At 47.1% G+C, this 26,205-nt stretch overlaps 1 long non-coding RNA gene across 1 annotated transcript in view; it reads left to right on the forward strand.

The window, feature by feature from the left end:
- Positions 1–15,837: 15,837 nt before the first annotated feature.
- The window catches only part of LOC307198198, a 315,335-nt gene continuing 304,967 nt past the window's right edge, over positions 15,838–26,205 (forward strand). Inside the window, exon 1 of the long non-coding RNA XR_013831579.1 lies at positions 15,838–16,074. This is a non-coding gene — a long non-coding RNA (uncharacterized lncRNA). The remainder of the gene's footprint in view (positions 16,075–26,205) is intronic.

Raw genomic sequence — 26,205 nt, forward strand, 5'->3', positions numbered from 1 at the left:
AAATGCTTTCTAAGGCAAAGAGAATAATAGGCATAATGATGGCATCTATGGGATGTTAAAAGTAACACTTCTTCAGAAATATATAAAAATGGAAATAATAATAGTCTCAAAAATATATAAAAGCAAAGACTGACTGAGTTACAAGGTGACTGGACAAATCCATAATGATTTTAGGGGATTTTGTATCACTAGTGGTATTAGGTCAAGCAGACAAAAATTTATAAGGGCATAGGTTATTTAAATATCTTCTGAAGCTCTCTAAGATGCAAAGGGCATACTCTGTACCTAATAATTAGCGATTATATATTTATTTCTAGTATACACGGACATTTGCAAAAATTCACCATGTCCTAAGCCATAAAGCAAATTTCAGAAAATATCAAAAAATAGCATAAGACCACATTTTCTGTCTACAATACAATTAAATTAGACATCAGTAAAAAAAATAATAAGTTTAAGAAATTCCATATGTCTGCAATTTAAAATTGTGCTTTGAAATATTTCATGGGACAAAGAAGAAATCTTAATGGAAATTAGGATATATTTAGAATTGACCAGTAGCACAATTACTGCATATAAAACCTTATGGGTTCAAATGGGGGAAAACTGGGTGGAGGGTCTATGGAAACTTTCTGTGCTATCTTTAAACTTCCTGTGCATCTATAATTATTTCAAAATATAAAGTTCAAGAGTGAGCTTTCTCATGTTTGCTCCTTGTGTCCACCTCCACCAGTGAGAGATTTTGTGGGATGTTAAATTTATATTTCTGACCTGAATGAAAGGCATGACTTGACAGGGGCAGGAGGAAAAACTGCAGGGAGTCAAGTGGAGGAGGAGGGCCCAACGCCCCATCCGTGAGCTGAAATTTCTCACAAGGAGTCCGAGAGACCTGGGTCAGGCTAGTGCACGGTCTTCTGCAGCTCCCTAAGCGTCACCGAGACTCAGAATCCTCGCTGTAGCATAGAGATAACATGGCTGAACTCACTTGCTTGTTGCCAGGTCTAAGAAGAATAGGTTTTTTTTTTTTTTGCGGTACGCAGGCCTCTCACTGTTGTGGCCTCTCCCGTTGCGGAGCACAGGCTCCAGACACGCAGGCTCAGCGGCCATGGCTCACGGGCCCAGCCGCTCCGCGGCATGTGGGATCCTCCCGGACCGGGGCACAAACCCATGTCCCCTGCATCGGCAGGCGGACTCTCAACCACTGCGCCACCAGGGAAGCCCCAAGGGTTTTAAACAAGTATCTGGCACATAGTAGATGCTCAATAATTACAGATCTTATCCTCCTGTCTCCACCATGACCATACTTGTCCTGGATTATCAGTGTACTTTCCCCAATGTGTTGTAGGTGTATCACCGTCCTCTCTTTTTTGGAGTAGCTAGACATGGTTTAAGTATGCTGCAGCCAGTGTGGGTTTGGGGCATGGGCACTTTGTAATGACTTAGAAGGAAGCTGAAAGGGAAGAAGCTAGGCAGCCCCACTGGCCCCGAGGCGGACATGAGGTGTCTGAGAAAAGGTTTGGAGGAGACCAGAGTAAGGATGTAGAGAAAGCAAGAGGTGAAGAGAATTGGTGGAGGAGCATGAGTCCAGTCAGAGAAGGATCTAGAGACTCAGCTCTGACAGATTTATCACAAGGATGGGGCCTGAGAAATAGATGGGGCAATGTAACTTTAAGTGTGAGAACCTGGGTGAATGTCTGTGGTCTGGAGAGAGAGGACTCGTCTCTCTTGGAGAGTGCCAGTCCTATGACACCAGTGATTAAACGTGCATGAGAAGGAAGGCTCTGGCCCAATGTCCTGCTTCTTATCTCCTCGTAGTAAAGTGATCTGAGCATCCCAAGCAGCTCTTTGTGTTTGAGGATGCTGGAGGTTCATGGTGGAGAATGGTAAGTTCCAAGTAAGATGCGTGCTGTATTCTAAAACCACAGCCTAAGAGAAGATCCTGTTTGTCCCTGGTGCGGTGATCGTGGACCAGACCTGTGTCAAGTGTGGGGAGTCCTTGCTTTGGTGGGTGGTTTCATTATGTTGGTGCCAACGACAGGCTACCCACACCTAGGCTGGACCCGTACGTGCTGGTGTCTGCTCGGCAGTGGGTCATTGCCGTTTGCTTCTCTAGAGTCCAGAAGAGGGAGGAGGAAGCCGAGGCAGCAGGCTCGCACTATCCATTTGGGAAAACAGGAAGAGCTGGGATTTAAAAAATCATACAAAGCACACGAATTCCCACCCAGTGCCTGCCCTGTACACTCTGAAACAGGAGTAGGAGACTGACCCAGAATACAGAAACCCACTCAATCAAAGGTGGTGGCACAAAATAGACGACAGTGGAACTTCCTTGGAGTAAGTCATCTCACACCATTGGTAAAGATGAAGCCCACAAAGCAATTTGACTAAACGTCTTCCCCTTGTTCCCTAGCTCCCCTAGTGTCATTTGGAAGGAATCAAAACGGGCGCCAGGATCTAGAACACCATGTGAGAAGCACAGCAGGGCTTCCTCTGCTTGCCAGGGTGTCCCAGGAACGCTGGCCTTGGTTTTCCTTCAGGGAGGGGACAAAGCTGTGCTGTACCAACTGCCGCGGGTCCAGGACTCAGGACTTTGTGGAAAACGTGAAATCCTTGAGCAGCTTCCGCATGGCAGACATGGCCCCGAATAACTATGGCAAAGCCGTTTCGAAGACTAAACCTCATGTTAGCCCATCACACAAAGAGATTTTATTTCCCTGCATCACATCACCTATTGCTCTGCAAAGGCTGACATGCTTTGCGAAGATGTGTGTCTGGAAAAGCAAAGTTGTGAGATCCTAGTTGTAATTTGTGTGTGTGGAAAAACGGACTTCCTCTACAGCCTTGAGTTTCCTTTAAGCAGGGTATGTTTTATGTGCATAAATCTCTGCTCCTGGGCAGGTCCAGGAGCTTTGCTGGGTTTTCCTAGAGCTCAGGGCAAGGAAAAATGATTTATTTGATCAAGAATAAAGCCAAATATTTGCACACCTTGCTGTTCACCGTGCATTCACCTGGTGGTTTGGCCATGACTGAGGACGGCTGCAGCCCTGGGGGAGTTAGATGAGTGAGCTGGCCTGGTGAGCAGGTTCCACCTCCACTGCTGTTTAAACATCTCTGACCTCAGGGGGCCCTGGAGAGATTAATGAAAGTCGGGGAAGATCATTTCGCCATGCACAGTGCTTACAGGGCTGCTGCTGCCCTGGGCCTCGCAGAGGGATGTTGGGCTCTTCCCTGGCCAGCCTGCCGGGCAGCTGCAGGGGCCCGCAGGTGATCACTTGCTGCAGCGGTCCAGGGTGAACTGGGAGCGCCGTCAGCCCTCCAGAGTGGGCAGGTGGCACCCGTGTTTGCCACTTAAGCGAAGGAAGCCCTGTGTTTCTGGCGGGAGATGCTGTACAGGCTGGCATTCAATAACACCGGTGGTGGGGAAGCCTGCTGACTGCATCCTGCTTCACTTGCTTCCCAACCGTGTTTTTCTCTTGGAAGTGTCAAAGAAAGGTGGAAGTCCTGATTTAGAAGTGGAGAGTGTTAGCGCAGAGAGGACCATGAAAGCTAAGCACTTGGTCAGGGTCAAAGCTGGTGGTCATGGCAGAGCTCAGATAAGGGACTTGTCTGCCCATCCCCAGTTCACGTGGTGCCCTTTCCTCTACTCCAGCCTGTTCTCCAGAATCACAGCAATTGTAAGATGCAGCACTGATGAACTGTGCCAGCCTGGAGCCTTCCAGATGGAACCAGGCTGTCAGTGGGGACTCCCTGGGCTTGAGGTCTGAGTAGGGGTGCCTGACCCTTCCAGTTCCAGCATTGGGGAAAACACAAACTTTCCCGCAACTTCGTAACTTCTCTAAGACTTGGACTCTCCTAGTCCCCTCTGTCCCCTGGATTCCGGGCTTGCAAGGATTATCTCTGTGCCTAAAACTTAGCCCCTTCACTAGTTTCTCACATAGTAAAGAAGAAGAAAAAGAAACCCATGTATGCCAAGGACGTTTTGGCTTCAGTACACTCTGATAAAGTCTCGGTGGGGGAGGGCTGGGAGACAGGGAAGAAAGAATTGATTGAAGAGAGGTTTACACAGCAGCAGTGTAAACAAGTATTGCAAGGAAGCAATATCAATTTTTTCCTTTTAACTAGGTTTTATTTTTTAGAGCAGTTTTAGGTTCCTGGCAAAGTGGAGCAGAGAGTCAGAGTTCCCATGCATCCCTCTCCCCATCGAGCTCCCCCGACCATGAACACCCAGCGCCTGAGTGGCACCTTTATTGCACCTGGTGAACCTACATTGACATGTCATTATCACCAAAGGTCCATAGTTTACATTAGTGTTCACTCTTTTTTGTTTTGTTTTGTTTTTGTTTTTTGCGGTACGCGGGCCTCTCACCATTGTGGCCTCTCCTGTTGCGGAGCACAGGCTCCGGACGCGCAGGCTCAGCGGCCATGGCTCACGGGCCCAGCCGCTCCGTGGCATATGGGATCCTCTCGGACCGGGGCACGAACCCGTGTCCCCTGCATCGGCAGGCGGACTCTCAACCACTGTGCCACCAGGGAAGCTCAGTGTTCACTCTTGATGGTGTACATTTATAGGTTTGGACAAATGGATACTGACACGTACCCACCACTGTAGTATTGTAAAGAACTGTCTTGCTGCCCTAAAAAACTTCTGTGTTGTGCCTGTGTATCCCCTGCCCGACCCATCCCCTGGCAACCACGAGTCTTTTTACTGTCTCCTTAGTTTAGCCTTTTCCAGAATGTCATATGATTGGAATCATGCAGTGGATAGCCTTTTCAGATTGGCGTCTTTCACTTAGTGATATGCATTTAAGGTTCCTCTGCGTAATATCAATTCTTAAAATGTCCTTTGCCCACCAGCCCACCTCCATCCCCGGGGCCCAGCCTTATTGTAGCTTGTAGATTCCTTTTCCTCATTTCCACTCCCATCTCAGGACCTCAGCCTCTCTGTTCCAGCTTGCCCTCAAGAGTTTCTCATTTTTTCCCCCTCTGTTATGCAGAACAGCTTCCGTTCACCCTCTGATGTCTTCCCATCTGCTCATGAATATTCTCCGCAGCGCCTCACCTACTCCTTGTGGGCACTAAGTCTTCCTACAGACAAAGCTATGGTCTTCTAGGAGGGATTCTGTTGAAAGGAAACTCTCTCTTTGTACCCACTAAAGCTGTTCGATGGGAACACCCACAGAGTTGTTCTATGGGGGCTGACAAAGGCTGGGACTCCCACCTGAGCCAGAGCAAGGCTGAGTCTCTCAGGAGAGGGGCGGTAGGGCTGCCTGTCCTGAGTAATTGCCCCAGCAGAGGAACCCAGGAGCTGCAGGATAAGGCACTATTTCTGGATTAAAGTGAAGACATACTTGGAAGCAGACCCACCAGCCCTGACCCATCCTGGAATTCCCTTGCTTCCTGCTCTTCCACGGTGCTCCTCTGGCCGTGTGCCCACACCCCTTCTCTGTTTCCTCCCTCAGCCTCGTCCGTGTAGCTCTCCCCAAGGCCTGGTGCTTGGCGCCCATCCCTTCTCTCGCAATGCATGCGTTACAAACTTAATCAATCTCCTGGCTTCTGCTGCCGTTTCACTGTGCTCAGCTGACTTTCCAATCTGGGCTTTCAGCCCTGCTCCTCTTTGGAATTCGGGCCCAGACACCTCTCCTGGTCACCCCAAGGGCCTCGACACTCAATGTCTGGCAAACCCAATTCACGGTCTTCCCACCCAAACCCAGTCTTCTGTCTGACTTCCCTTTTCTGTGTTTTGGGCATCAAGGTGTTGATCCTTTGTCTCTTTTTCTCACACGTTTGGCCTCATTGTGTCATCACAGCCCAGGCGTGTTGATTCTCCCACTTACGCTTCCGTCTCCATTTCCCTGGCTGCTCCTTGAGTCTCAGATCTCATCCTCTCTCCCCTGATCCCTTACACATCTTCTGGCCTGCCTCCTCCTTCGCATGTCTCTACTCCGGTCCTCCCAAGCATAGCTCCGGGATTAAGCTTCTCACGGAAATCTCTGACCTGCCCCTCCACCCTTGCTCCCCAGACACACCCTCGCCCCGTGACTTTCAACAGCTCTCCATTGTCTGTGGAAAAAATCCTTCCTTGGCTTCCCAGGCACTTCATGATAGGCTTTCAAGCCTTGCAACCTTTTGCATTGCTTCTTTCCATGCACCCCAGCCAAGTCAGATTATTCTCGGTTTCCGAAACTCACCGTGTACTTTCTGACTTAATATTTTTGTTTATAATTTTTCTCTGCCCATAATGCTCTTATTCTCCATCATTGTTTACCAGATTCTACCTGCACCTGCAGTTCAGCTCAAATGCCACCTTTCAAAAGCCCTCCCTTCTCACTTCAGGGAGTAATGTTCTCTTCCTTTGCTAAAAGAACATTCTTTATTTTCATTTTTGTATTTGATGTTTTCCAATTGATAATTGTGCGTCACTTTTTTTTTTTGCGGTACGCGGGCCTCTCACTGCTGTGGCCTCTCCCATTGCGGAGCGCTCCAGACGCGCAGGCTCAGCGGCCACAGCTCACAGGCCCAGCTGCTACACAGCATGCGGGACCCTCCCGGACCGGGGCACGAACCCGTGTCCCCCGCATCGGCAGGCGGACTCTCAACCACTGCGCCACCAGGGAAGCCCCAGAACCCCCTCACTTTAAGATTGAAGGCTCCTGAGGAGAGGCACTCTGTCCTGTTCACCTTTGTATCTTTTAAAGCAAGTGATATGTACTTAAATCAATCATTTCATCACATGAACAGGAAGCACACTGGGTCCCAAAGGAATGGAACAAAAGGATGGGGAATTTTGAGGATGCTGTGGGAGCAGGAAGTAGTCAGAGCATGAGATGCTGTCCTTGGTGGGTGATGTCAAGTAAGTGAATACATTCACCTGGGCAGGGGCATTGCCGGGGGAAGAGGAGATGTTGACAGCAGCCTTCTTCAGCCTTACAGTGTTGCCTCTGGCTGGCCCCGAGTGTGGACATGGGCAGGGCTCAGACAGAGCATGTGTTGTGTTGGATTATTCATTACACGCAGAACAATAGGGAATTCTGCTGGGGAGAGCGGGAGAGTTTGCTGGAAGCCAGTGTTACAGCTCATCATATTACAGAGCCTTTTGTGTAACGTAACCCATTACCATATCCCTTGGGTGGCTCAAAGTCACAGAATCATAGAATGTAAGAGTTGGAAAGAAATTCAAAGAGAATCTTGTCAAATCCCCTAGTTTTATGAGTAGGAAAATTCATATCCAAAAAGGTTAAATAACTCTCCCAAGGTTACATAGAGATGCATACCACAGCCAGGATAAGAGCTCAAAGGAGAAAGGAATAAACATTGATCAAGTGCCCACCCTGTGCTGGCGCTGTGTGTCAAGTAAGTGAGGTGAACCTCGCATCTCCCATTTGCAGGCAAGGAAGTCACAGCTCAGAAAGGTGGAATAGCACAGGTATTAGTACCATAATTTAGCTCCAAAATCTGGCTTCCAAGAGACGGTCTTTTTACTGCTTGGTGCCCCGACTGAAAAGATAAGCGGATGAAAAAGGAGTTGCCTTTGTAAGCGTCTCCTGCATGCGCAGAGTGCTTGGGGTCCATCACAAGGACACTCTTGTTTCTTCTGCACGATGACCCTACGTGGCGATGATCATTTTCCCCATTTTGCTGAATAGTAAATACAGTTAGAGAGGCTGCAGCCGTCCTCCCGAGGTAGCCCTGCTTGTAACTGGTACAACAAGGATGAGAGCCGTGTCTGTTTTGCACCACTTTAGACTTCAGTCTCTTCACTGCAAAAGTAAGGAAGCTGATCATTTCCCATCCTAATGTTCCGCAGAATTCTACTCCCCATTTGAGCCCCAGGGCCAGTCACTTCTCCACCTCTAAGCTCTCATTCATTGATGGAGTTAGCCAGCATCCAAGAGGAAGATGCACCGGATTCCTAGAGCTTGACTATCTTTGCCACAAGGTGACATTTACCATCTTGTACTATGAGCTTTGTCATTTTAAATCTACGCAGGAAGAGGGGAGAAGCATTGCTGGGGCCATGCCATCTTTCCTAGGTAGGAGACTGAAGACCAGGAGGTGGTGTTTTCAAGGATTCTTTCTACTGACACCTGAGCCCCGGAGGAAAGGAAGATATGGATACCGCCTCGACAGGAGACACCCATGGCCATGATTTGGGTTTATGGCCCACTCTGAAGGCTTCTTGGCTTGGCGTGGAGAACATTCCATGAAGATGGGAGTGTCCAGGAGAGCTGATGAAGGCAGCATGCATGTTGAGGGGATGGGAAGCCCCCGGAAATCTTATTCCTGTGGAGACAGTCACTGTGGCCTTGGATTTTTAAAAAAAATTTTGTTGGCGTATAGTTGATTCCCAATGTTGTGTTACTGTTAGGAATTTGGGAAAAGAATCTAAAAAAGAGTCGATTGATGTATATGGCCTCAGATCTTGAGCACAGCATAGGTAATTAAGTGAATCAGAGATTACAATACAGCCGCACCTGTGTCAACTTAATGAGTAGGAAGGGGCTCAGAATGTGTTCACGGCATAAGTCACAATCCAAAAGAGACAGACAGCTGTGTGGATGAGATGACTTTAAGGCCACTTTGAGAGTCAGTGATTCTTAGACCCTGCCCTTGGGTCTGTTACACAACCCAAGTGTGCTCATAATGAGGGCACTGGTTGAATTTAACCAAACTCCCCGTTATCCGCTGGGGAATACTGAGGGTAATCGATTCTTCACACCTTAAAGTGTCCTCTGATACCTGGAGGACGGATCGTTTGCCATCTCCTAAAACTAGTGGTACCAGATTCTCAGACCCCTTGGTTCGACTTACAAATAGCTCCCTGATGGGGGTTTGGGGGCGTCGTCTTCTGTGCCTGCCTTCAAGTCCCACTTCTGGAAGGAAACTCCTGAGGTCTGCATCTGTACCTTCAAACCAAACTGTTAATACAGAGCGTAAGGCAAACAGAACAAAATCCTTACCGTGAAACAGTCACGAACCCGCATGTTTAAGTGTGTAGTTTGGACTCTGACTTTAGCTGGTGTAGAGCTGATCTTAATCAAAACGTCCAATTAAAGGGGTAAGTAGAAATCATTGGAATTTAGTTCCAACTGGTCTAAATGATGCAGATTTTAAAAGAAACCCACAAAATAGAGATTTCTGTGTATCTGAGCGAATTGATTAGCAAAATGTGAACAAATCCTCCCTTCTGAACTTTCATTTTGGAGAAAAAATTTTTATTTTTACGTCTTGTATTAAAAACACAAAGACCTTGACTGTCAGAAGGGTAATATTTCTCATAAAAACAACGGGAAATTAGATCATCAATAAAAAAGCCTGATGATATTGGTTCGATGGAAGGATTCCGGTAGAAATCAAATGTGTACTTCCATTTAATTAATATTTTAAACAATTAGAGAATTGCATTAGCAAGTGCTATTCAGGGAAACCTGCATAAATGAAAACACGTTTCTGGATCTCTGGGGGTATTTTTGAGACTCTTGCATTTCTTGGTGTTCAGAAAGCCTTTCTGGAAAAAAAAAAAAAGGAAGTTAGAATTAAAAAAAATTTTTTTTTAATGGAGCTTGGCTCTCTCAGATCCCTAACGTGGCGTCCCAGAAATTCTCATTAAAAGATGACAGGTGTGCTTTGGTTAGGATGTTAACCCCCCTTCCTCAATCTCTCTCTCTCCCTGCCCTGCCACCTCTTTCTTTTTATTAGAACGTTATCTACAGCTTTCAGGGTTGTTTTTTTTTTTTTCTCTTATCACATTTACATACTGTCTTCAAGAAGACTTGCTTCTAAATTCAGACAAAAACACAAGCTGCTCAACTTTCTTGACATTATAACAGCAGCAGAGCATCTAAGTCCTAAATCTGATCAGCCTCCCACTTGTCCTTCTTTCTGGCTGATTTTCCTCCCATCATTGTCACCATCTGCACGGACCCAGGCCACTTCTTCCCATGTTGTCACCCTTCCTGAATGTTCTACCTGGAGTCACACAGGGGCCGCCATGTTTTGTTTGGGCTGCAGAGCATTCTAGGCACTGGGTTCTAGCACAAAGAATTCCAGGCTTAAGACTTTTCCTTCAAACATCTGAAGATTTGGTAACTCGAGGCCACATTTCTACATGGCAATATTCAGTGCTCCAGTTTCACCATTCCTTATTGTTCTAGGCCAGTGGCTCTCACAGTGTGGTCGGGACCCAGCATTGGGGCATTACCTGGGAATTGATAGAGGTGCTGTTTCTAGGCAACCCCCCTCAACACACACTGACTCAGAATCTCTGGGGGTGGAGCTCAGCAGCCCTTGTTTTAACCAGCCCTCGAGAAGTTACTTGCACATCCAAACTGGAGACTTGCTGTCCTATACTGTTGCCTCTTCAAACCCCTGAAGGCATCTGGGTCTGTTACCCCCAGTCTACATTATCTGTAATCTTACAACACCCCAGGTTAGGTATTATTGATATTTTCGCATTTGATCGCTTAGTTCCTAACATGCCTGGGACTTCTATACCCATGGTGGCAAGCGTTTGGCACCATGTTGTTACTTCTGCATTTGAGATAGCGCTGGTGTGAGTTTGGTTTGTTTTTTCCCCTTCTCTTTCTTCCTTTGTATATTGGTTTCTTTGCCTGTTCTGCCCAGGATGATTTAGTGCTGACTATACAGTGGGCATTAACTGAACTAAGCCTTGCCTATGCTAACTTATGTAATCTTCACAACAGCCCTGTTTGCCCAGTGAGGAAAATGAAGCTCAGAAAGCTTCAGCAATTGGCCTGAGGCTACACAGCTAGTAAGTGGAGGAGCTGGGAAGCCAGGCAGGCAGTTCAGTCTTAGAGAATGTGGTCCTAACCACTATGCAGGCCTGCCTCTCTGATGGGCAGGCTCTCCAGTTTGGCCTGGAGACAGTGTGTAGCTTTACCAGGTTTGTCCTTGGAACTCCTGGTATTTGCCTTCTGTTCGCCTTCTGGATCTTTCAACTATAAGAAACTTCAGGTACCCTGTCACCTTTTTTTTTTTTTTCTTTTGCGGTACGCGGGCCTCTCACTGTTGTGGCCTCTCCCGTTGCGGAGCACAGGCTCCGGACGCGCAGGCTCAGCGGCCATGGCTCACAGGCCCAGCCGCTCCACAGCATGTGGGATCTTCCTGGACCGGGGCACGAACCCGTGTCCTCTGCATCAGCAGGGGGACTCTCAACCACGGCGCCACCAGGGAAGCCCACCCTGTCACCTTTATATCTCCAATATGCTTCATGAAGAATTGGTTGTTCATTTTCTGGGCATCTATCTTGAGATAAAGGCTAGTTCATGAGATGACCTTGGCTTTGTACCTGCCACACAATTCTTGCCTGAATTGAGACCCCAGCTTACCGAGATCCTAGTCCTTTCTCAACCCTGCTGTTTAACTCTCTGGGTTACCAGCATTTCCTGACATTCAACTTCTTATGACCACAGGGCTTGTACTGAGGTCATACCCATTCACCTGAACCTCTCTTTCATCTGAGGGTCCTTGCCTTGGTTTGCTCCTGTCTTGCCCATACTTGTGGACTAAATTATCAACCTGTCCTCTTTACACAGTAGAGAATCATGGCAAAAACAAACAAACAAACAAACATATTCTAAGAACCAGATGCTTGGATATGAATCCTGGTTCTGCCACTACTGGCTGTGTGACCTTGGGAAAGTTCTTTAACCTCTTGGTGACTCAGTTTCCTCATCTGTGAAATGGGTTGATATTAGTAACCATCACGCATGCTTGTTATGACGTAGGTCTAGAGTTGTCCACGGTTTTGATGGCCCCCACATCTATCTCTCTGGCCTGTGTTTAGGGGCAATATTTTCCGTCCATTTAGTCTGTTAAGATTGTGATTTAAGGGCATATGAGTGGATGCATGGAATATGAGGGAAATCCCATTTCCAAGACTTTGCGTGACCAAGTTGGAAAGTTGCTTCTTGGTGGGGGGAAACCCTGAGAGATTGTGGAGTAAATCTGACGTTGGCAAAATTAGGATGGACAGTCTCCAGCACCTACTTTGAGTTTGTGTTTAAAGGGCAAACCCTCAGCTGTTTCTCGTGTCCGCCTCACACATTTTCACTTCCACTGTTCTCTGTGGATAAGGTGAAACCGAGGACTCGCTATGTACCAGGTTTTGTTCTGGAAGCTCGAAACTCTCAGGAGCACAGGTTAATCTCCTGTGGCAGTGGGCGCTGCAGAGGAGAAAGCAAGCCAGCATCTCAACTACCCAAAATGAAACAGCCCCTGAAATGGTGCCTTGGACTGTGGAGGCTGCTGACACTGCAGCTGTGACGCTGGTCAAGCGCACAGCCAGGTGGAGGCTACACGTGTGAAAGGGCAGGTGGGTGACAGCTCTGGGGCTGCCTGACTCCTGGGAGGGGTGTCTGTCCTGTCTCGCTCTTAGGCAGTTACAGGAATGGGCAAGGTCAACCAATTATGTCCAAAGACGGCCTCCCGCCACCCTTCCCTTCTTTCTGGTCCTGTCTCCACTCTTTCCTGGTCCTCCAACACCCCCCTTAGGTTTCTGACACCTCGGTATCCCTGACCTGCACTTATGTACGCTCAGCACAGAATCAGCTTCTGCCACTTGCGTCTCAGAATTAATATGTGTGAATAGCCGGTCAGTTCTCTGTCTCTACTGGGATTGCTCTTGACCTCCAATCTCTCATTGTGAAACCAAAGTGTGTCCTCTGTTAAAAAAAAAAAAAATCCAGGCTCAGGGACAAGTTGTAGGAGCAGCATTGGGGAGGGTCCCCTCCCCAGGTCCCTCTCAGGACCTGAGAACACACCCCAAGTGGGTGGCCCTTTGCTTCTCCTCAAAATCTGTTTCCCCTTTACCAATCTTGCCCTTCAGATGCACTTCCCCAGCTCCCAGGACTGGCCTGAGCCTGCAGCAGAGAAAGGAAAGTATTCTGATTAAAAACCTCATCGCGGAAGCCGGGCAATCAGGTGTTCATTATCTGATGACACAGGAGTACGGAAATGGAACATTCACATATTTTAAACTCACAGAGAATTGTGCTTTAATATAATTATTTTTGAAAGATTCTTCATCTGAAAGGTTAATCAGAGCAATATAGGTTAATAGCAGCACCGGGGAAGCCGACATCCCCTGATAATCGACCTTACTGATATGTAAAGTGCCCTGTGGCTCACCTTGGGCTGTGTGGCCTCTCTCCAGTCAATTATCTCCTAATGACAGCCGCCGCCTCTGCACTGCTTACCTGTCCAGGTCTCCTCTGCAGTTCCCTCCACCTCCCCTGAAGAGGAGTCCTCCTCCGATTCTCGGCAAACCTAGCTGGTCTCTGACTTGTCCAATGAGGATGGTGGAATTGGAGAGAAGGCAGATGACATTTCTCAAGCATGTCCCATTTGCTGGACCCTGGGCTGGCTCTTTGACACGAGTTGATCTCTTTAGATCTCACAGCCAACTAGTGGAGGGGTCATGGCTCGTCCCATTTTACGGACGGCAAAAATGGAGGTTTTGAGAAGCTAAATGACAAGTTCACGATCACAGTTAAAGTGGCAGTGCTGGGGCTTCCCTGGTGGTGCAGTGGTTGAGAGTCCGCCTGCCGATGCAGGGGACACGGGTTCGTGCCCCGGTCCGGGAAGATCCCACATGCCGCAGAGCGGCTGGGCCCGTGAGCCATGGCCGCTGAGCCTGCGCGTCTGGAGCCTGTGCTCCGCAACGGGAGAGGCCACAACAGTGAGAGGCCCGCGTACCACAAAAAAAAAAAAAAAAAAAGGGGGCAGTGCTGTTTGCCCATTTCTCCCATTATTCAGCCCCTGCCTCTCCGCCAAGTGCCTCAGAGAAACCCGGGGGCACCAAGGATCAGATACTAGGGTCAGAGGACGGGTGGAGGCCGATGCTGAGATGCGGGGCTGCTGGGTCTTCCCAGGGTCCCTTTCAGAGCTGAACGCTGTCCTCGGAAATACGTCTGGAGTCACAGCTTCTTCCTTGAATTCTTGTCACCACCTTTTGTTCCCAAATCTGATCTTCCTTTGAATACTGGAGCTGACAGCTTGACCGCCCCCAGCGGTTGGCTGGCGTGGTACAACGAGTCGACACTGCATTAAGCAGAGTGCAAGGCAAAGCGGTGACACTAAGAAGAATTGCCACTAATTGGACCCAGTTTCCATCTCAGCCGCTTTTCCTCTGGTGCCACCTTGGAAATTGGCCTCCAAGAGCTCCTCGACCTTAGTTATCAAGGACCAAACCCTACGACAGGTTGCTGATCAGAGCTTTGTCTGGAATCCTCCTCCCCTTGGGGTCCAGGCCTGGGAGGTAAAGGGCCCTCCTGGAAGACGTACCAGGGCTTCAAGACCCATCTGTCCCAGGTGGCTGAGGGGATATTCAAGGATCCTGGTTGGGATTGCAGGGGGACAGGGCTGACGCCCTCTCCTCATTTCTGGACTCAGCAGGAGGCCAAGAGCTCAGTGTGTCTCAGGTCATGTGAAGGGGGAAGAGGTATTTTTACTAATTTAAGCATTTCAGAATCAACTGAGTACAAATCCAGATTACCTTTAACCTTGGGGAGGTGGGATGAGCCGGTAGGACAGAGTTGCTGTTAGCAACTGAATGGTGGTTTCTCTTTCCTAAACTCTAAAAACCGGTGTCAACTAGCCTGGCCCACATTTCTCTGCTACCAGTTCATGAGTGTTTACTTAGCACCTACATGAGCGGGACAGAAGGAGACATCAGGGAAGAGGAGGCCAGGTATATGGAAACCGTGCTGGCCTGGGCATCAGGTTCCCTGCTGGCACACTTCCAGCTGCGTGACTTTGGACCAATTCCGTTATCTTAAAACTCAGTGAAAACATCTGCTTTGCAGGCTTGTTGTGGAGGTTAAATAAGGCAAATAAATGAATGCATCTAATATTAAATAAAGGGCTCAAGAATACTAGTTAAATAAGTTGCTTGCTTTTGAGGAGTTTCTTATTTCTAAGTTTGAGAAACAGTCTAATTAAGAACCCTTTTCCTCCATTACCCATTTTTTTAAATGACAGTAAAAAAGGAGAACATAAATCGATTCATCATGGTGTTGCTCTGGAGGGAGCTGTTATGAGAGAGGAGGCGGTTTGAAGAGGGGCATCCAGGCAGAATTCCTGGAAGAGATGATTTCCAGAAAAATGAATAGAAACACAGACTAGAGTAGAGGATGGGGTTCCTGGGAAGGCATTTGGTGGTCAAGTTCCCCTTGGGTTTTCCAATGGAGAAGTCGTTTTGAAAGACAGGAGGCTTTGCGTGCCTGAACTGGTGCAAATCAGAGCAGCTGCGTGTGCGCACAGGTGGCCTAAGGCTGGTTCTGAAATGCCAGGCCTTCCTGCTCCGCCCCCCGCGCCCCGCTCCTGGTCACCAGCTAGGGGGTGTTGCCTCACGCCCAGGAACAGTGGAAACGCTCCAGCAGGGATCAGATGTGACACAGAGGCTATTTCCAACTAGGTGGCCTGATTTGGTTAAAATAAGAACATGACATGGAAATCTGGGAAAGTAGGGTTTGCTGCTGCCGCCGCGGGCCTAGGGTTTGTTCACCTGCTGCTGTGAAAATGAAAAGCATGGAACATGGAAGAAAGAGCTGTGTTTAGAGGTCTTTCCCAGATCACTTGGCATCCTTTTCTCTCACTGATGTTGGGGGCAGGCTACATGCAGCCTGCAGGGGGAGGACATCTCGTCTGGCTCAGACCACCAGGCCTGCCCTGCCGAGGAGGCCCACAGCCCCCTTCCGGCTTTGCTCACACCCCCGTGCACCTGATGGCCGTGTCTCTGCATCACTGCGGGTCTCTGTGCACAGGGCCCACCTGGCTGTGTAGCTGCTGTGAAGGCATAGACTCCCCTGCTAGGGATTTGGTTTAATTGTACAGTTAGAGGGTGTGCATCCGTCCCCTGCTGGTACAGCAGCTGCTGAATGGACTCTTCCTGCTTCACCCCCCAGGAGGCTCCAACACCATGAAAGCATCTCATGCTGGCCTTGATAATCAGAGGAAGGAGATGCCACAAGTTACTTCTTGTCGTGAAGTCCGTGGTGGATTGTGCCCAAGATCTGCACGGCTTCGTTCCCTCTCTGTGTTGGAGCAATTGTCCACGTGAGTAGAGTGACATGTTTGCTTTTAGCAGCCATGAGAGGGAAATAACCTGCCCCCAAGGGACTCTTGCATTCAAGCCTCTGCACTTTCTGTTCCACCACCTGGAATTCTCTTCCCCAGTGTTTGGGTCTGAGCCCAAATCTTGGTCACCTCCTCAGAGAGAGTTTCCCCAGCCTAACTCATGCCACCCGCCACCCCACTCCCCTACCACCATTTAGCACATTATTCTGGTTTCTTGTCAAGAAAGCAAGCTTCTCTAGTCAAGAACACTTACCTAACTTCCGTATTCACTGAGTTGTTACTGGGTTTAGTGTCTGTGTCCCAGACTAGAATCTAAGATCCAGGAGCTCCAAGAATTGGACTCAGCCACCAGCCGCTTTTTCATAATTACAGTTCTTCTGTGAATAGCACAACTACTAGCCTTTGACGCAGCACCTCCCCTGTATACCCTGCACATCCCTCTAGGCCAACGATGACCCACCCAGTCCTGGGCCTGAGGGCAGGCTGATCAAACTTCACTGGGCCAGGTCTGCATCCTGCTGGCAGGTCCTAAGACTTAGGCTCAAAGCAGCTGCATTTGTGCAAGGCCTGAGGAAGACACTGGCTTTGACTCTTTGGGCAGGTTTTAATGCCTTTTAAAAACCTGTTAGAGACTCCCTTTACCTCAGCCGAAAAGACAAAAATAAGGCTAGCAAAAGGATCTCTACGACATACAGTAGCAGTGGAGCTCATTATCCTAAGGTGAGTGAATTCATCTAGTGCTTAATTAAAAAATAATGAGTTGAAATTCACCAAACATAAAATTAATCATTTTAAAGTGAACAATTTAATGGCATTTAGTACATTCACAAGGTTATGCAACTCCCACTTCTACCTAGCTCCAAAACATTTCTGTCACTCCAAAATGAAGCCTGTCCCAGTTAAGCCATTTTATCCTGCGCCTCCCCACACGATCCCCTGGCAGCTACCCACCTGAGTTCTGCTTCTGTGGATTTATTTATTCTTGATTTTCTGTGTACATGGGATTGTACCATATGTGACCTTTGTGTCTGGCATCTATCACGTGGCATAACGTTTAAAGGCTCATCTATGTTGTTGCATGTGTCAGTATTTCGTCCTTTTTCGGGCTGCCTAATATTCCATGGTATGGATACGCCGCCATTTGTTTATACATTCACCTGCTCATGGATGTTTGGGCTGCTTCTACCTTTTGGCCAGTGTGAATATGCGTGTACATGTACTTGTTTGAGCACCTGTTTTGTTTTGTTTTTTAACTTTAGTAGAATAAATTTAATTTTATATACATATATATGTGACGAATAATATACTCTCAGTTATCTCTGGTTGAAAATAAATGGAAAGCGTGTCTTTCCCTTTTTTAGGAGGGGAGTATTTGTATTTCTCAGTATTTCATGATCATCCATTGCAAAACAAAAAGCAGTGTGGGTGCCCATTTTTAAAATGGTTATTTACCTAGGAGTGCAACTGCTGAGTCATATGGTAATTCTATGTTTAACTTTTTGAGGAGCTGCTGAACTGTTGTGCACAGAGGAGTGGACCATTTTACATGCCCACTGACAGCATACAAAGAGCTCCAATTTTCCCATATTCTTACAAACCTTTACATTTTTATTGCAAGAAATATATACCGAGGGGAGTTCCGCTGTGAATCACGAGGGGTCCACATGCTGCTTAAGAAGGCAGATGATTCAGCCACCAGTTATTTTCAGAGATCAGTCTCTCTCACTGCGGGAAGAGGATGAGTCCTTACAGACCATTTTAGCATCATTCAAGAAGTGATGATTAATAAGCGATCAAGGCATTTGGAAACTAGACTTCTATTGACAACCAAGTGTTCTAATATTTGGAAGCAGATCATATCCCTCTTTAGTAGATAAATATCAAAGCCCTGAAGAATGAAATGAGAGTTCTGTTCTCACAGTGACAGCTTAGAGAACCTAAGCCCTTTTCCAAACAAGGTGGTTGAACAAAGCAAATAAAGTGGGATATGTTGAACTGGAGAATAGTAGGGTGTAATGGGAAGAATATTGCCTTTGAAGGTGGAAGACCAGGGATTCGAACCACTTTCGGTCTGGGAAAATCCCTTCATGGCAGGGCCCGGGTAAGCTTGGTGCCTGGCATGTGTGTATGTGCTGACTTGAACTGGAAGCTCTGGAAAACCCTACTATGACCCCTGAAGTTGGCCTGTAGGCACAGCTCCATCTTGAAGACTCGGATTTTGATTTAGTTGCTACTGCAAGTCTGGGACTTCAGACTTCCCAAGACTGTTAACTGGGGTCTTGCTCCGTGGTGAGGTCATTCAGAGCTTCCAGAGCCAGTATGGGGACAGTAAAGTGGCAAGTCAGGGCAAGGTGAAGTCCAGTGTCAGGTAGAATACGTCCCTGGGATGTGAAAGTTAAGCCCAGGAAGGGGTGGGCCAGGACCAGAGCCTGGCTTGGCAGGACATGCCAGACTCAAGTAAGGATGAATTTGAGAATCAGAGAGGTACTCAGAGCCTAGAGCAAAAGCCAGGGAGGATTGGCAGAGAGGAAAGGTTTGAAGCAAGGCCATGGGAAGTTATACCATGGAGTGGGTTGTATTTGAAGGTCTACTGACCTGCACCTATACACCTCTTTCGGAGAATCTTAAAGGCACCTCCTTAGAAGGAAGGAGGAGGATGGGGTGTGGGGATCAGGTCACCTCTGGAAGTCCCTTCTACCTCTAAATTCTCAAGCTCTGTGAACTTGAGATGCAGAAATATTAATACGACGGACCCTGGCTCTATGTTAACATTGACAGTTTACAACTGCTAAGTTCTGTAATCAATGAGATTTGATATTAAGACGTTCTGAGATGCTGCCTGCAGGTCCCCAGGATCGACCTCGTTGTGCTTCTAGCTTCAGCCTTCGGAATGGGAAAGATGAGCTGCAGAAAAGCAGGAGTTATTCACTTTGTTGCTTTCAATGTGTATGTGGTTGTATGGGTGCCTTGAGATTTTTAAACATTAGCTACCTTTAAATCAAGTTGAGCACCCTATAAATCAAAATAATAAATGATTGATAAATAAACTGTCATTGCTACAATTAGGTTTTCCATTATGCCTGTATGCTATAATTTAAAATGTAATTTTCCTTGAAGCTCGTAAAGGCACTGTAGTAATAGGGTGTCACAAAGTACTAGGGGCACGTGCGAGCGTAGTGGCTGAGCACGGGCTTTGATGAAGTGCAGCATTGAGCTGTAGCGTTTAATGCAAGAACACAGGTTCTGCTTTGGGTTCAGGGGCAGACGTTCAAGTAACTGGGTGTGTGACGTTCAAGTAACTGGGTATTTCAGCTAGACAAGCAGGAGACTTAAGAGGAAGGAAGTCCTCCAAATGGCCAAAAAAAAAAGAGCACAGGAAAGAACGTTGGACGGATCATGGCTCAGTGTTGAGCCAGCTGCATCATTTCACATGCACTTACACTCTGCCTTTCTCAACAACAACTTAATGAGATTGATCAAGAAAGACAAATATAGTTTCCACAGCTCACTTTCCTCAAATGAGCAGTGAGAAGATTGAGCTACCAATGACTCACTAAAGTCAAATCTTGGGAAATGGGGTTTAAGGATCTGCATTTCTAATAAATGTCCCTGGCGATTCTGATGCAGCCACATCCACTCCAGTCTTCAAATATTTGGGGACAATTGCTATAACACTTCGTAATCTTAAGACAAATTCTACAAAGATAAGGCTTAGTAACTTTTATTTTTTCAAGTTCTAGAAATCCAGCTTTCTCTTCTGCTATGCCTGAATTTCCCAGCGAGTAGACAAGTTAAAGAAAAATACTTAATCTTTTCCTTATCTCTACTCTTAATTTTTTTTTGCAAAGTGTAATATTTTTATTTGCTAAATTCAAATTTTGGTACAGTGATGAAATATTTTATTAAGTGGGAATAATATCTTTAAAATTAAAATCTAATTTTTTAAAGTTGTTATTCTTATTCATTATTAAACCATAATGTTATTATTCATCACTGTGTCAGACCAATAAATAGATGTAAGTCTTCCCATTTTGTAAAAATGGGGTAGTGTAATTAAGAAGTATTAATACAGTACTTTGTTTCCCCCTTTTTAAAATAGCTTTTATTTATTTATTTAAATTTTTAAATTTATTTTTGGTCTTCATTGCTGCACGTGGGCTTTCTTTAGTTGTGGCGAGCAGGGGCTACTCTTCGTTGCGGTACGCGGGCTTCTCATTGTGGTGGCTTCTCTTTGTTGTGGAGCACAGGCTCTAGGCACAGGCTCTAGTTGTGATGCGCAGGCTCAGTAGTTGTGGCGCACAGGCTTTGTCGCTCCGCATCATGTGGGATCTTCCCGGACCAGGGCTCGAACCCGTGTCCCCTGCATTGGCAGGTGGATTCTTAACCACTGCGCCACCAGGGAAGTCCTTGTTTTCCCTTTTTGTACTGTAATATTATTTACTTGTTTGTCTTCTTATGGCCTGATTTTATTTTATTTTTATTAAGGTATAACTGACACACAATAATATATTAGTTCAGGTGTACAACATAACTGTTCAATATTTGTATATTTTATGAAATGATCAAAACAATAAGTCTGGTTAACACCCATCACCATACATTGTTACAGATCTTTTTTGTGTGTGTGATGAAAACTCTTAAGATCTACTCTCATAGCAACTTTCAAAATACACAATACAGTACTAACTCTGGTCCCCATGCTGTATATTGCATCCCCATGACTTGTTTATAACTGGAAGTTTGTACTTTTTGACTCCTTTCACACATTTTGGCTATCCCTCTTCAAATGACGGCACTCAGATGAATTTAGCCAAATAAATTCATATTTGAATACCCACGGAGGCGTTTAGTGTAAACTCGGACATAGAGTTTTCCCCCTACGTTCAAAAGAGTTGTGGCTTCCCTTAACCATTCACAGTGCTAAGCATTACGTGTGAACGTGGGCAGAGACCAGTTCTCTCCTCTGGTTCCTCAGGCACCTTCCCCTGATCCCTTCCCGCAGATGATTCCGTGAATGACTCCCCCATCTCTGTGGATGATGGTCCCTTTCATGCCTCCACCAATCATGAGCCAACTGAATCCCTAGGGTGTTGTCTCTAAAACAGGATGGATGTTTCAGAATGGAAAACGGATCCCCAGGCTGTCAGAGAAGGGTCAGGTTTCCACAAATGTTTTAAATCCCGATTCCCCCCTCACAGCTCATTAGAGCCAGGTCCCCACGTGGAAAGTCCACCCACAGAGTGAGCAGAGCGGATGTCACCAGGCAGGTGTTAAATCAACAGTCCCTGTGCTCAGAGAGCCCCTTTGACCTGCACTTTTGGGAATGACCTGAGATCATTACAGACTCAGTCGAGTGTGGCTGTGCGGATCTGGTTGGTGTCAGGAACCCTTATGCCCATTTATAATTCCTCATGTAGCTCTTCCCTTGTCCCCAAATTGGCCATCAAGTGGTTCAATTGACCTTGAAATGTAGATTGTAAATTGTGACTTGAGAAAACCAGAGATTCCAGAGTGATTTTTCCTCTGAATTTGGCCTTAACATGCCAAGCATTTTTTTTTTTGTTACCCCAAGGATTTTTTTTCCTGCTCAGAAGGATGCACGGCATCTTACTCAGGCCTTATTAGCAAGATCTCTTGTTCAGAGTGTTCCAGCAATCCATTAAAATGAATGCATCCAGCTTCCTAGACCTTGATTAGAAGTTCACACAGTGTTAGAGAAAGTTTATCATAATTGCTATTGGAACGGGAAAATTTCTCCAACCTCTCTCCCCGGGATGGTAGAAATCTATGGGGAAACTTTTTCCCTTAAGATTCATCAGAAGATTTGCTGGTGTGTTTGGGAAGCTGAAGAGTTAAGCTAGGACGGTTCACTAGTTAACGCTTGGGCAGAGCTAACACTGTGTTTAAGGTTTCCATTAGAAACCTTCCCCCATGCTCTGCCTTGTCTGCCCCGATTCAAGAATTAGCTTAGATGTTTTCTGGTGCACTCTACCATCACCCAGGTAGAGATACCTTTTCTCTGCTTTTGCCTGTAGCCTGCCTTTTATAGTCCTTTATGCTCTGTCAGCTTTCAGGAAGTGGTCTCCGTACGGCATTTATGTCTGTCTCACTTGCACTCAGAGCCTGGCAGGTAAATTCTATTGAGTGGAAATGCATCCTTCAGTGCCTCCAGTTCTTCTGAATTAATCCAAGGGAGGGGGAATCCCAAATAGGAACTTGAATAATAATTCACGGATTCCTGGACCTTGAAAAATCCAGAGAAGGAATCTAGCCCTACCTTGCCATGTAACACGTAAGGAAACTGATGCACACAGTGGAGATGTGATGGGCCCAAGGCCACTCGAGTTGCCGCCAGGACTGCCACTGGGCCCCTCTGTCCAGTTCTCTCTCCATCTTTTCATGTTATGTATGAACGCTGGGCCACCGTGATTTGAACCCCAAAGCACTGAAGTTTATAAATTGTGGCAACTTGTAATTCAACAGAGATATTGGAAAAATCCCATTATAGTTGGACTTCATTTTGCCTGAGAGAAGTTGCATGTAAATCTAATCATATTTGAAAAACAGAAGGAAATTGCTCTATTTAAATGAACCCCATAGTCAAATCTTTTATGAAGCCAGGGATCCTTTTGTTATGGGAATAATTGCAGCCTAATTAATCTATTTTTGTTATGTTCAGTTTCTGGAAAGTAAAGTCCTCCTTATGAAAATGATCGAGAGGTGGAGGCGGGAGTTTGGGAAGCTCCACGACCTTTTTGGCACCAGGGGCTGGAACACAATTTTTCCACAGATGGGGGGTGATGGTTCAAGTGGTAATGCAAGCGACGGGGAGGGATGGGAAGCGGCAGATGAGGCTTCACTGGCTCACCTGCCACTCCCCTCCTGCTATGCGGCCCGGTTCCTAACAGGCTGTGGACTGGTACCAGCCAGTGGCCCAGGGGTTGGGGACCTCTGCTCTGAATGGTCTGTTGTAGGATTAGGGTATTTATTGGGATACCTTTCTCCCCTTCCCTTCCCTCTCCTTTCTTCTTCCTTCCCGTCTTTCTCTCTTTAATGGTATAAAGGTGAACATGTTACATGAAGCTTTTGTTATTTTCTGCCTCTAGTTTAAAGATAACCCCTGTTTTCTGCTCAGCTGAGGGGCAAGGAAGGGTGAGGGATGCAGGCACCTGGTACCGGCTGATGTGGCAGCCTCCCTGCGAGTATACAGTAAGTAATCATTAGTGCTGTTGTAGCTGGTGATCCAGAAAACTCCCACCCACCTCCAAAAATTCCAGAACCAGCATCTGTTTAGCATCTCTTCACACAAAATGCTTTGCTGAGGACTTTAGAAAGATGGACTTCCAAGGCTTCTTTCCCAGGCTTGTAATTCTATCCTTTCCTTCCGCCTTGGAGGACTTAGGTCAGTAGATCCTCCTGAGGATCTGTGTCCAGTTTCATCACAGCCAAAGACAAAGAGATCTGGAAAACCTCAGACCATGTGTGCATGGGCAGAACCTCTCACCCAGGGGTGATGGCAGGAATTAAAGTGTAAACTGTGGAGCTGGACATAACATTCTTAGCAACTATCTCAGCTGTAGTTGTCACCCCGAGCTTTCAGCAACCACATATGAACTATCTCCTTTAATCCTGGTGGCTTCTCTTCCCTCTTTACCTACAGCTTCCCTACTTTCTAGCCTCTATCACCTCTGACTTTGTTGCAGGAAGGGGGACCCCTTCCAGCGCCTGAGAATGAGCTCTAGTCTAACACTCGGAAATGAATTGTCTGAGGAGACACACATTCTGACAAAGCAAGAGACTTTATTGAGAAGGGGGCCCCGGGCGGAGAGCCGCAGGGTGAGGGAACCCAGAAGTGTTCTGCCGTATGGCTCACAGTCTAGGGGTTTATTGTGATAAACAATATGGCTCACAGTCTAGGGGTTTATTGTGATAAACAATATGGCTCACAGTCTAGGGGTTTATTGTGATGGGGTTAGTTTCCGCGTTGTCTCCGGCCAATTATCTTGCTTGGCCCACATTTGGTCTGACTTAGGGTCCTTCCTGGTGGTACGCGCATCTCTCAGCCAAGATGGATCCCAGCACGAAGGACTCTGGGAGGCTGGTAAGACATATGGACTAGCGCCTCCTCCCTCCTTTAGGCCCCTCCCGAATTCTCCTGGTTAGTCTCTGGTGGCAGCACCGTGTTCCTTATTGGGACCTCTTGTTTTGAGACAACTCATGCAAGTGGTTATCATCCTGCCTGGTCAAGGCAGGCAGTTTCGGCCAAGGGTTCCCTAACAGCTTTACTCGTAATCCTCACATTCTATCCTTCCCTCTCCCTGCAGCTGCACTAGTAGAAGCTCAACATTGCTTCAAGTTTAGGTGAACTAGGCCTGGACAGATGATGACCCTTTGATGCCAGTACCCAGTATCTTGTGGCAGAACTGTGTCAGCCATTCAAGAACACCCAGTAATGGTTAGGGTGAGGTACACTCTGGGAGGGGCAAAATGTCTCCTAGTCACACCGTTACTAAATGCACAGTGAGGCCAAACAAACTGAAACGCTGGAGTTTGGAGCCGAGAAAGGTTTACAGCAGAGCCAAGCAAGGAGAATGGGTGGCTTGTGCTTAAAAAAAAATGAAATCCCCAATGGTTTTCAGGGATAAGTTTCTATAGACAAAATCTGGGGTGAGGGCTGCAGGGTGTGTGACTTTCTTCTGATTGGTTGGTGGTGAGGTAACAGGGCGGTGCTCCAGGAATCTTGTGCTCAGCCTGAAGTTTCCATCCTCCACCTGGGTGGGGATCTTAGTTCTTGCAGAAGAACTCAAAGATATTGCTTATGTCTATTCCTTGAGGAGGAACCAGGACCCTGCCCCATGGCTGCACTCTTTCTTTATTGCTCTTCCTTTCTATCTGGATTCCCTCACTTCCCTGATTAGCGACTCTTTGAACCTGCCCTTTGGTACTCAGGGAAGGTCTAGGAGGCGGAAGTCTTTTTCCTACAAGCAAGAAATGGGGAACATGGAAAGGATTTGTACCCAGGAGGGTCCCACAGGGTCCTGCTTGGTTTCAGTACCAGCGCTCCTTTAAAGATTCCAATCAGGGAACAAGTCCATGGGAACTCTGGGCTGAGCAATGGAAAACCAGCGGTATTTTACATTCTTAGTAACAAACTATGCTCCGTCTCCTTAAATCATATGTGTGCTGCTGGGTTTTCTCCAGTTTCTAAGTATGGTTCAGCGTGCAACCTGCTGGAAATGATGCTGGTGCCTAATTGTTCTCTCACTTCAGAATCCAATTGTTCCTCTTATTCTTTAACAGCTTATTCACTAAAGGACAAAGAGTGTCCTTTGATCTCCTGGAGGACCTGGGGACTCAACTGCTTTCCTAAAAGCAGAACATCTCTGTGACTTGAGTGCTTTTTTTTTTTTTCTTTGCGGTACGTGGGCCTCTCACTGTTGTGGCCTCTCCCGTTGCGGAGCACAGGCTCCGGACGCGCAGGCTCAGCGGCCATGGCTCACAGGCCCAGCCGCTCCGCGGCATGTGGGATCTTCCCGGACCGAGGCACGAACCCGTGTCCCCAGCATCAGCGGGCGGACCCTCAACCACTGCGCCACCAGGGAGGCCCTGAAGTGCATTTTTAAGTGACTTTCAGCAGAGCGATCTCTGCCCTGGGCTGGTAATGTAGGTGCTAATGGTTGAGGACTCTGACCTTTTGGCCTGAGCCTATTTTATTTAGTCTTTGCTCATCTCTGCTGCTCCGATGCTGAGTGATGTTAAGGCTAGCTATACAGCAAGATGCTCTGTCTGGGAATCACAGTGCAAACTTCCTAGAGCATTCTTCTTTAGGAATATTTTTTCTTGGATTGTTCAACAGAGATTCTCAAATCTCCTTGTCCAGCCTTTAGAGAAAACCAGTCTTCAAAGGTACTGCAAGGATGGAAGTTGAGCCCTTCGCAGAGCCAGGCCCAGGGGGCAGGAGTCCAGAGGCTGGGAGGGGTGCAGCTGGGCCGTCAGGCTTTGCAGGGCTGCAGTGGGACAGAGGCAGGGCACAGGGGTGAGCATGAGCGATAAAGTTTAGAAGGCGAACTTAGAGCCCAAGGAGAACTGGGCAGAACTGAGCAGGACTCC

Source organism: Stenella coeruleoalba, assembly GCF_951394435.1.
Source record: "Stenella coeruleoalba genome assembly, chromosome: 15".
NCBI lineage: Eukaryota > Metazoa > Chordata > Mammalia > Artiodactyla > Delphinidae > Stenella > Stenella coeruleoalba.